The sequence below is a fragment of the Saccopteryx bilineata genome, chromosome 3, assembly GCF_036850765.1.
Source record: "Saccopteryx bilineata isolate mSacBil1 chromosome 3, mSacBil1_pri_phased_curated, whole genome shotgun sequence".
NCBI lineage: Eukaryota > Metazoa > Chordata > Mammalia > Chiroptera > Emballonuridae > Saccopteryx > Saccopteryx bilineata.
In genome coordinates this window covers 32727838-32739251 of record NC_089492.1, presented here as the reverse complement: position 1 = coordinate 32739251, position 11414 = coordinate 32727838, and the positions used below count along the sequence as shown (strand labels likewise).

Below are 11414 nucleotides of genomic sequence, written 5' to 3'. Positions count from 1 at the left end.
GGGGCTACAGATTTGCTCCCCGCCCCGCAGCTCCGCAGGGTGGTTTTCACCCTCTTCACCTTCTTTCCCACCTACACGCCCCCTCCCCCACCCGCCGTGACTTCTCGTAAAAGCTCCGCTCGTCCCCACCCACCCCCGCCCTCCCGCGGCTGCCAGACTCGGGCCGGCCCCCCCAGCGCCTCCTTCGGAGGCCGCGCTCTCTCCCTGCCCCTGGCAGCGGGCTCCGCTTCGGAAACTGTTGACTCAGAGGGTGGCCCGGCGGCCAGCGTCTGATGTCAGCTTGGCGTCGGGCCGGGGAGTGAGGGGCGGGGACGGTGGGGGAGGGTGCCGGGGACTCTCCTGGCGGGCGGCGCTGGGCCGGCGGGAGGACCCGGGAGCCGGGTGAGGGAAGTCAGGCCGAGCCCGGGGGGCTCTGGGCCGCGGCTGGGGGGCTGTGGCTGCCGGGGCGCCCGTGAGTCACGCTGCGTCACCGGTGCAGATGCCCGGGGCGGCTGGGGGCTCCTTCTCCCGCTGACTCATCAGAAAGCCCTGCTGTGCTGCCCGGGGCTTGAGGGCTGGGAAGAGGCTGGGCAGGCCGCGGCCCAGGTCGTTTGAGGCTCGGGCCGGAAAACCCTAAGAAGGCTGCGGCAGGGGCGCTGCGGGGACGGCTGGCAGCTGCCCCGGTCACCTGCAGCGCGAGCGCACTACAGGAGGGAAGAAGTCCCGCACCCCCAGCCAGCGGCCCAGGCCCGGAGTGATGGAGGGGTGAGGTGCCGGCACGCGCTCCGCTCTGGGATAGAGCGGTTCCAAGACACCAGCGCTGGCCTCAGTGGCGCCCGAGTTCGCTGGGTTTCCCCCCTCCTTTTAAGAATTTGGGTCTATGGGAAGAGGCTGCACCAGCATCCAAGGCTTTCATTCCCGACCTCACTCTATCTACCCTGCCCCGCTCCAGGGGAAGCGGCTCTGGTGCTGTAGACACAACGTGCAGGGTCAAGGCCAGGCCCCAGCTCTTTCCTGTCACTGCTGGCTAACCACAAGGTCCCAAGGCACAAAGGAAATGGAACAGAGGAGTCAGAGAACTATCAGGAAGAGGCATGAGCAGAGAGGATTTCTCTGATTGTTCACCCTGTCCTTGAACAGGGACAAATTATACAGCATTCAAGAAATGTGTGAAAGGCCCTGGCCAGTTGGCTCAGTGGTAAAGCATCAGCCTGGCGTGCGGGAGTCCCGGGTTTGATTCCTGGCCAGGGCACACAGGAGAAGCGCCCATCTGCTTCTCCACCTCTCCCCCCTCTCCTTCCTCTCTGTCTCTCTCTTCCCCTCCCGCAGCCAAGGCTCCATTGGAGCAAAGTTGGCCTGGGCGCTGAGGATGGCTCTGTGGCCTCTGCCTCAGGCGCTAGAATGGCCCTGTGGCCTCTGCCTCAGGTGCTAGAATGGCTCTGATTGCAGCAGAGCGACGCCCCAGATGGGCAGAGCATCGCCCCCTGGTGGGCATGCTGGGTGGATCCCTGTCAGGCACATGTGGGAGTCTGACTGCCTCCCCGTTTCCAGCTTCAGAAAAATACAAAAAAATAAAAATAAAAGAAAAAAACAAAAGATATGTGTGAAACTCCTCTAGCAAGGTGCTCCCACCCCCAGTGGCAGATGGGGAAAGAAGAGTGGCAAAGGGGTCTGATGGGTCTTCACCCTTCCTGCCTCTACAGCCTGGCCAGGGAGACAGCCAGTGACAACATGGGAAGGAGGGTGCAGGCACACACAGATCCTCGTGGAGTTGGCATGGGGGCAGGGACCTTGAAGAAGAAGAATTTGAACAGACGGGGAAAGGACAGACTTCCAAGCAGAAGCAAACGCCTGGAACCAAAGACTAGAGGCAGGAAAGAGCAGGGTGAGTTCTGGGAATGGCAAGCAGTCCAGTTGGACTGGAAGAACTGAGGCTCACAGGAACACAGATGTGGATCTGAGCCTTGAGGTCCCACCCTCTGTGCTGGGGCACTGAATCATGCCAGTTCCCAGACAGATGAGAGCCTTCCAAGAATGCCACACAGTCCTGCTCAGTCACAGCTGCAGAAGCCTCTCTGCCTTGCCTGGCTTATGTTACTTAGTATTTCATGTAAATCCTCTTTTGTTCAGATTTCAAATACTTTCCTATTTTGTCCTTTGATCACTATCTGTTTGTATTGATGTCTCTCAGTGTTTCTCAAGTGCTACTGCACATAGGAATTTCCTGGGGGTGCTTTAGAAAACAAAATTTTTGATATGGGCTTCCTGCTGGGAATTTTATTTCATTGGCGTGGGGTGGAGTCCAGCCATCAGCATTCTTCCCGTGGGCACAAGGATAAGAAGCCCTCATGTAGGTGGTCACCATCCAGTGTGCTGGGCTCAGGCCTACACTCCGAGCAGGGCCTCCTGGCCGTCAGGCTGCCCTGGAGCAGCCTTGGCAAATCTCCAGAAGCAGTTGGACTCCCTGAGCCTGGACTTGAAATTCGTGTTTCCCAGGCATCCATTCTGCAGCTGAGACCAAAGTTTCCAACAGGAAGGGAGGGTAAGGCTTCTGTTTGTTTCACAAGAGTCAGCTGGCCTTTCAAGCTAGTGATAACAGGAACCTCACTGCAGGAGAACCAGGCGTCAGTAGGAGCTGCAACCATTTCCCCTGGACTCTGCATACCTGAAATGGGGCCTGGGTGGGTGTGGCACCATCTCCTTCACACTGGCTCTCAGAGAGGGAATAAGATCCAACTAAAGACAGATTGGAGATCTGAGCAATAGGTCTGCTTCTTGTTGGCAAAATGGAGATGATTCCTGCCCCTAGGTTCTGGTATGTGTCTTGAGATAAATCAGTCCAGCATGGAGAGTTTTCAGTGAGCATTTTATTCCTCCCGTTTTGCCAGCAACTCCTTTCACAAATTGGGGGGAAATCTCCAGGTCTGGCTCTCACAACTCTCGCAGCATTTGTCCACCCACGCTTCCCCAGTCTGCAGGCTTTGGGAAGGACCCTGAAGCGGTATCTGAGGCCCCGTGAAAAGGTCAGGCCAGGCGGAGGAACTTGGCAATGGTCCTCCTGCTGCAAGAGGACTGCCATCAATTAACAAGGGGGTGACCAGCTGTCCTCTTCCTGGACTGAGCAGAAGTATGGTCTTCAGCCTAGAAAGGATCTAGAACTATAAGAATTTCCTGACAAATGACAATGTTGACTAAAGGACTCATGAGAGTCAGCAAGTCATCCTGAGCACCTGACCCTGTCATCACCAAGCCATGTTGTTCCTATTTGACAGCTGAAAAAACTGAGGCTGAGAGACAGTAAGTTGGTGAAGCAACCACAGTGGCAGAGCGGAGATTGGAATTGAAAAAGTAGCAGTTAAAAATAGGGGGGCCTTTTGACTGTAAGATCCTGGGATTTTTAAGTTTTTCATTTCAAACACTGCAATCAGAAAAGTCACACTTAATTCTATAGTTTGGGCATTAAACCAAAAGGAAAACCGTGTCACTGAAATATTTGTACCCACTTCTCCCTTTGAAACCCCACCACACACAAAAAATTGTAACCTGTGTTCACTGGACAGTCTTTTATGGCCAAAATGAGGGCAGGCAAGAGACTGTCAGGTCTAGGGAAATGCAGATGTGCCACCAAATGCCTTTCTTGCATTTAGGGATGAACAATTTTGCTCTCCTTTGGGAGAGCACCCCACCCCACCTCTCCTGGTAGCATCACAAATTTCCTGGTAGGGAAGCCTGTGGGTCTACTGGGATGTGGGTATTCGTTTTTCCATTTTACAGATTAGGAAACTGAAGCTGGAAAGTTACTACTGGGATTCAATTGAGGCTGGATGGGGCTCCATAAATTCCTTCCTGGCCTGGGGGAAGCCAGAACACCTACGGTGAACAGGCCTGGTACCTAGCCACCCTCCGGAACCACGTTCTTCCGCTGCAGGGGTGGCCCCGGGCGAGGCGGTGCAGAGCAGCGGGAGAACAGTGTTGGCAAGAGTACAAACCGAGGCCAAGGGCCAGGGCCCGGAGAGCCGGGGAGGAGTCCACTTCCCTCCCAACCCCGGGGAACCCGGCGCCGGGGTAGGAGGCGGCCGCTGCCCCCCTCCCCGGGTCCCCATCCGCCGCGGCCGCCAGGTGCCCAGAAACGCGGCCTCCCCCTCCCGCGCCTGTTCCCGGCGCAGCCCGCGGCTCGGCGGTCACGTCTCCCCATCCGGCTCCAAAGTACAGGTCAGCCGCGGCCCTGCCAGCCCCGCGGAAGGGCGGGAGCAGGGGAGGGCGGCGCCGGGGGCGGGGGCGGGGACGGCGCCCTCCTCCCTCCCGCGCGGCGCGGGCGGCTCTGCCAGGAGCCAGGCTCCGCCTGCCGCGCCCGGGTCAGCCCGGCCCACGGGGCGAGGCGCGGGAGAAGCCGTAGCCGCTCAGCCACCGCCCCTGCCGGGAGCTCCAGGGGGACGGGGAGGGGGCAGGGCGCGGGGAGGCCCGGCGGGGGAAGCCGCGAGTCCGCGCCCCCGGGCGGCGCGCCGGCTGGTGTTGCTGGGGAGAAAAGCGCCGCCGCCGCCGCCGCGGCCCCGCCCCGGCGGGCACAGCGCCCTCTGCTGGTGCAACTTCGACACTGCACAGAGACAACACCCGCACCTACAGCGACGACCCGATTGCGGAGGTCGAGGACAGACAGACAGCTCAGGTCTGGACTTTAGAAATTACTAAAGATCATCTCTCTCTCTCTTTAGAAAAACTAATTTAAAAACGAGCACTAGCCTGACCTGTGGTGGCGCAGTGGATAAAGCGTCGACCTGGAAATGCTGAGGTCGCCGGTTCGAAACCCTGGGCTTGCCTGGTCAAGGCACTTATGGGAGTTGATGCTTCCAGCTCCTCCCCCCTTCTCTCTCTCTCCTCTCTCTCTCCTCTCTAAAAATGAATAAATAATAATAATAAAACAAAAACAAAAACAAAAAACGAGCACTACCTAAGCATTGCAGGAAATTTGGAGAAGAAAAAAATTCACCTGTATCTATAAAGAAACACTTAGAATTTTTGTCAGCCCTTTCAGTGCTTCTGATCTGCAAGCCTACGTGCGTGGGCATTCTTCATAGAAAAAAAAATACAGCATTGTCAGTTCTGTGAACGCAGAGGCTTTATTTTTTTCATTGCTTAGCGCTCAGTGTCTAGAACACAGGCAGTGCTCCAAACCATTTGTTGTTTCTACCCCGAGGGATTGTGCTTTACACACGGTCACGACTATCATTTTTATTAGGCTTACAATTTTCTTTTATGATCTCCTGACCCATATGTAAAAGGTTGATGGTAAAATGGACCACTAGCCCCTCTAGCTAGAATCGAAGGCCAGTGTATTTGCCATTCAGAATTATTCAGCATGCACATATTAGGTAACACCCCACTGGGGTCTGGACAACACCCTGTCATCAAACACGCCACATTCCTGGGCAAAACGTATGTGTGGTCACACTAAAGAGGATAAATAAACACTACAAACAGCTTCATGTCACTTAGGTCAGGTTTTGAGGCCAAATGAGTTTTCACCAAACTAAATAAAAATCTTTGGGTTTCCAGGGCATTTTGAATTTTGGATTCGAGAAGACTGAGGACCAAATATTAACCCCCGGATTCCCAAGGAAGGGTCTGATCACGTGAGTCTCTGCTATGAGCCGTGCTTCCCCGTTTCTTAGTCTCTTACGTACGTGGGGTGCATGGTAACTCCAGGTAACTGAGGTGCCAGGTGATGAGAGATGAGTGAATGTGGGGTAAGGGGTGTGGAGTGGTAGGATTTGGTTGGGTTACACTTCTGGATGTGATCACACCTCCTTCCTGACTCCCAGCTGCAAAGCAATTGACATCAGTACTTGCATGGTGACACCTTCCTCTTTCTGGAGTCACTTTCAAGGCTATGCTTGTCCCCATGAACCCTACCCAGAGATTTTGAAACAAAGTGGCTGAACTCTGCCCGAAGACACCCACTCACCCAGAGCTCTGCTGCGACCCAAAGGGTGCCACTGTAACTTCTCAAGAAGGGTATGGGAACCAAGACATTTATCCTACCAGCAGTCATTTGTTGTGCTGTCATCATATACAGAGCCGTATGCAGTCAGCCTCTCCAAGCTCCAGACTGAATATCCAGCCTCCTGCTGATGTCCTCACTTGATTCCTATCCCAAATTCACCTCAACTGCAACATGTCCAAGACCACATTGACGAACCTCCCCTCAAACCCGGTCCTCTTCTGTTGTGACATATGGCAGTGTCATCCATCCAGTGACATGAGCTAGAATCCCAGAGGCATCTGCCACCTCCTGCTCTATCCTTATCCAACTCACGCCAGGTCTTGCCGTTTATCTCTGAAACAGCCTTCCAACCGTTCCGCTTCCACCTCCATCACCCTATCCAGTCCCATTCCAGATCTCACTCTACGCAGGCCCTTTCTTCACAATGAAGCCTGAATCCCTTTGAAGCACCAAGTCAGTTATGCCACACAGACTCCAGGGGCCACCAGGAGCAGCTGCCCAGGCCTTTGGCCTCACCTAGGATTCTGAAGCACAGGACCTGCAAAACTGTTTGACAGCTGCGAAACATATCCACCCCTGACTATAAAAACAGTAATGCCTCCCTCTGCTCCTTTAGAATGGAAACCGAAATCCATAATAAAGGTCTGCAGAGCCCTGCCTGGTCTGGCCCAGTCCTGCCTAATGCTTGCATTAAGAGTCTCTAAGCTTCAGGGGTACTGGCTTTCTTCCTCAGACCCTTGAATTTCCTCCCCATGGCCTCTGTCCGTGTTTTACCCCTTGCGGGGAACTTTCTCCCTCTGTCTCTTTATCTAGTTAACTCCTGCTCTTAGTTCATTCACATCACAGTGCAACTTCATTTTGCCAGGAAGTATTTCTGATCAAGCTAAGTGCCCATCCCATGCTTTTCAGCAACACACATTCTCTTTCACAGCTGCGACTCCTCATAGTCTTAAGTGTATTGGTTGATTTGATCCATGCCTGTTTCCCTCAGGACACTGCTGTGTTGTGCCCAGCACCTGACGCTTCATCAATACTTGTTTGATGAATGTGTGAGGGAGTAAATGATGACTACTCGCCCTGTTTATTTGCCCTCAGGGTAATGTGTGTTCTGCTTACCCCTCTCAGGACAAGCCCAGGAGGAGAACCAGAAGCATAGAAAAGAGGTGTTTGTGAGTTTGTTCATCCAACTAAGAGCATCTGTTAAGTGCCAGGCTCTGGACACATGGAAAAGATGCAGCTCATGTCCTCAGGAGCTACCGAGACAGCAGACTGAGAGACCAGGTACTGACCGCCTTTAACATCTGAAATTTTAAGTCACAAAAACAGATCCATTGACCTAGCAAAGAAATAGCCACAGAGGGAACTTTTTCCACAGATAAAATGTCCCTTTTTTGAGCCTGAACCAATCAGCAAAAGTCTCCTTTCTCCCAACCAACCAGTCCTAACTCTTCCCTGCTTTGCCAGCTGCCTCAACCACCTGCCCCTTCAAAAAGCCCACTCAGAGAGAGAGGTTTCGAAGGTGTGCCTGGTGTGTGGGTTCCTGGCTTGGTGTGGCCATAGGCATGTCCTTGGTGGGCCTGACATTCCAACTTGGAGTTCAAAACCCACTTGCAGAAAGCCACATCCCCTGCGCATCCAGGTCTTCTGGCCTTTGGTTCCTCTGCCTCACACCCAGTAATACCAGTTCACATTGGGCTGAGTTTTGGAAGCTGTGATAACTGGAAACCTGTAATTTGGGATATGCAGTGGCAAAGGGTCTTGCTCCTAGGCATGGTGAATTGGGTTGGGGGCGGGGTAAGGGTAATGAGGCAGGAATTCCCCTTTCCCTCCTGGCTCCCACCTCAAAATCCACTGCAGCAATGTAACAGACAAAGATGTAGGGGTGCTGTGACCTTCAGGAACATGATATCATGCTAAAGACACTGAGAAACAATTATTTGCTGCAACTTCCGGTGCGCTTATGAGCAAAGGTAATCCACCGGCTCCATCTAGTGGGAAAATATGCCATTGCCGCAGGGTCTCTGGGCGCTTTCCGAGTTGCAACTCAAAGCCTGACAGATCCCAGCTCTTCCATCCCCAGGGAGGCCAGCGACTGCATGGGGCTCTTGCCAGAAAAAGCAGTTTGAGTTTAATAGCTCCTGCCATTGTGCTCTGTGCTGAGAAAGAAGGCCTCACTCATATCATCTGAATGCTTTGAATTTTGTTGACATTTAAAATTTTTTTGAACTGAACGTATTTCTCTTTAACTCTGGCTCCCGGCAACTTCAGAGCCCAAATGGGCTCAACCTTTAGCAGAACCTTATAATGATCTCTTTTGTACTAACATGACCTCCATTTTATCTAATTTCTAAAGTTTTTGTCCACTTTACTGACATTTTTCTTATCTAGTTTACATCTAATATAAAAATATTTCAAATAATTTTTTGGAAGTGGAGTCATCAGTAATTCCATAGTCTCCATATCTTCCAAAACATCTTATTCAGGAGTCATCAGGAGCAAGACAGTTCAGAATCCCAGGACTCATCAAGCTGAGATTCAGTGGGAAACCCAGGAGATACAATGGCTAACATGTACTGAACCTTGACCTTATGCTGGGCACTTTTCTAAACACTTCAATGTAAAAATTCACTCAATTCTTGTAATCTCATTTTTATAGGTGAAGAAATAACGGTCAGAGTTTTGGGACAATGTATTACACAGCAATAGATAATACACACCTTGTATGGAATAGGTAATTGAGGCTCAGAGAGGTTAGTAACTCATCCAAGGTCACACAACTAGTAAGTGGTAGAAATGAAGTTAGGTGCCCCAAGTCCATGTCATTAACCACTAGGCTCTACTGCTGCTCCATGAGGTCTGAGTCAAGCATCAGTCGAGGCTAGAGTGAGGAAAAGAGGGTTGTTTCAGGGTCACAGGCTGGAAAAGGAACTTGCCAGCAGAGAGAACAGAGAGTTTATGTGGGATCTAACAGCAATGTCATTTGGACCCCCGTCTGGGTAGTGCAGATAAGGTTCTGGCTTCTTAAATAGATATTAAACACAATAGAGCCTTTTCCTTTTAATGACTGGATACAGAGGTGCTCCACCCAGATTCTCTGCAGGGCTGAGGGGTATAGTCTCCAACTACCAGGAATATCAGCTGCTGAAGGCTCACAACTTGATCCATCACTGAGAATTGCCCTCTGTCACAGGGAACTGCTTGTCCCAGATTGTCTCCGTACAAGGTGCAGCCTGTAGCAGATGACTGGCTGATGCTGGGATCCAAAGTCCCAGACCCCACTTCTCAATTTGGTTCAAGCTCTGAAGGACCAGCCCAGCTCCAGAACTCCCGGTAAGATCAGCTGAAGCTCTACTGGAACCACGTTGTGGATTCGCTTCTCCCTGTCTGCCCCTGCCTCCCATCTCCCAAGAGCACTTTCGGTCAACCTGCACACAGCTGTCTCTTGTGCCCTAGACAGTGACACAGATTTATCAAGTCTTAGTTTCAAATCCCTGCTCTAATACGTCCTAGCTGTAAAATTTGGGGCACATTCCTCAACATATCTGGGTTTCATTTCTTCAAATGCAAAACAAGGAAATTAGATGAGAAAATCTCTAGGGCACTTACAGCTCCTCATTTCTGACTGTGTCTCACTAGACATTTGAGGCTATTGAGGTTGGTCCTTGACTAAATAGCTGAAGGCTAGGCTTTTAGTTTCAGTGTCTATGTCCTATGTTGTTCTGTTGTTAAGATTTCACTTATTCTTAGAGAGACAGGGGTGAAGGAGCAGGAAGCACCAACCCATAGTTGTATGCACCTTGACCAGACAAGCCTGGTGTTTCAAATTGGCAACCTCAGCACTCCAGGTCAGTGCTGCGCCACCACACACCAGGCATACATTTTTGCTTTTCTTTGCTCTGTTGACATCAAATTGCTGTCATTCAAGAGTGGGGTTGCTGATAGTGAAAGGTAGAGCATAATCGTTTATTGATACACTCTTCAACTCTACTCTCAACAATTTGAAAATAAATGTTTTACGTTTAAACCACTTTGTTCCAAGGTGACTAGTTTATTAGGGATCAGTATTAAGATAACAAACTTCATGGGTCCTAATATATTGTCTTATAGAAACACCAAGGAAAGCAGAAAGCTACACCCAGTTGAACCACATTGCTTTGGAACATACAAAATATACATTCCTCAGCTATCTACCAGCTATTTCCATTGTCAAGTGTATGAGCTACACCTGTCCACAACTGATGTTACAACTTTCCATCCAGTTCCAGATAACCCTCTTCCCACTTCAGAGAACTCAGAAGCCTTTCACTTCCACAAACGGTGGATCTTTTTCAAGGTTAAGTGCTACAGTGATTGCGTATTTATGCATTTAACATGTGTAAAACTACTGTTTGGTTATATTAATATTGTAATGTTGCACTTACAAAGTTTGAGTGTTTTGCTCTGAACCCCATTTTCCCATCACCTTGCTGTGCAATTCCACAGTGTAATGATTTTTAGGAAAGCAGATCTGAAGTTATAGCAAAACCCACATACTTAAAAGGAAGGGAGCAGCAGCAGCATGCCCTTGGTAAGTAAACTGATCCACCTAAGTTCAACTCTACACTTTTATGCCCTACCCGGACCTTTCCATTAGTCTAAAATACTCTAAACCTAGTTCTTACCGAGACATGAAGGTATATTACCTCAACTCATTCTTCAGAAACTTTTAAATGATATTTCTTCTGGAAATCACTGAAGTTCTCTCTCTTCCAGCATGCTTTTTGTGGTATTTACATTTTTGTAGAATTAGGGAAGAAACCATAATATTGAAAATGCTCTTTTGCTTCCTTTTCTGCTGAGAACTTAACAGTAAGGGGGAATATCTTAGGTAAGTTGACGTCATTGACAAGAATTAATGCCAAGGGACATTACTGAGCACTGAAACATAAGCTCGGGGTGTATTTAAGTATTGCACAAGATACAATTTATACACATACCACTCAGAAAACTTAAGATCAATTTTAAATAAATACATAAATTAAAACTCTGTACCATAGTCTATGACTATAGTAAAGGATTGTTGGCTCACTTATACCAACAATCCAGAAGAGATTCGAGTTAAATGTTAAAATGCTATCAATATACTATTCCTATAACCTTGTGCAAAAACTTAAACTTTTAATATTTTGGACACTATTAATAGAATTTCTTTAAAATTCCTTCCAAATTAGATTCCATGAGGCACATGGAGATAGTTTGATTTCCCCAGTAAAAGACCCCTTAATTTGACACCAAGGTTTATGCATGTAGTTTTTCTATATTGAGAGGCACAGTAACAAAGGCATTCGCCTATCTATTTTTGTTTCTTCCCGAACAAAAAGGGAAATTTATAAGGGCAAAAACACAATGATAGATGAGGAGATACAGAATCTGGAAAGTGGAGAGATTAGTAAAT

General features: G+C 49.9%; 1 long non-coding RNA gene across 1 annotated transcript; it reads left to right on the top strand.

Annotated features, from left to right (window-relative positions):
• The first annotated feature begins 4334 nt into the window (after nucleotides 1-4334).
• LOC136329550 (uncharacterized) lies at nucleotides 4335-11008 on the top strand. Its single transcript, XR_010730220.1, has 5 exons — nucleotides 4335-4645; nucleotides 5533-5609; nucleotides 7106-7261; nucleotides 9171-9310; nucleotides 10088-11008. It is a non-coding gene; the product is annotated as an uncharacterized lncRNA (long non-coding RNA).
• The last annotated feature ends 406 nt before the right edge of the window (nucleotides 11009-11414 follow it).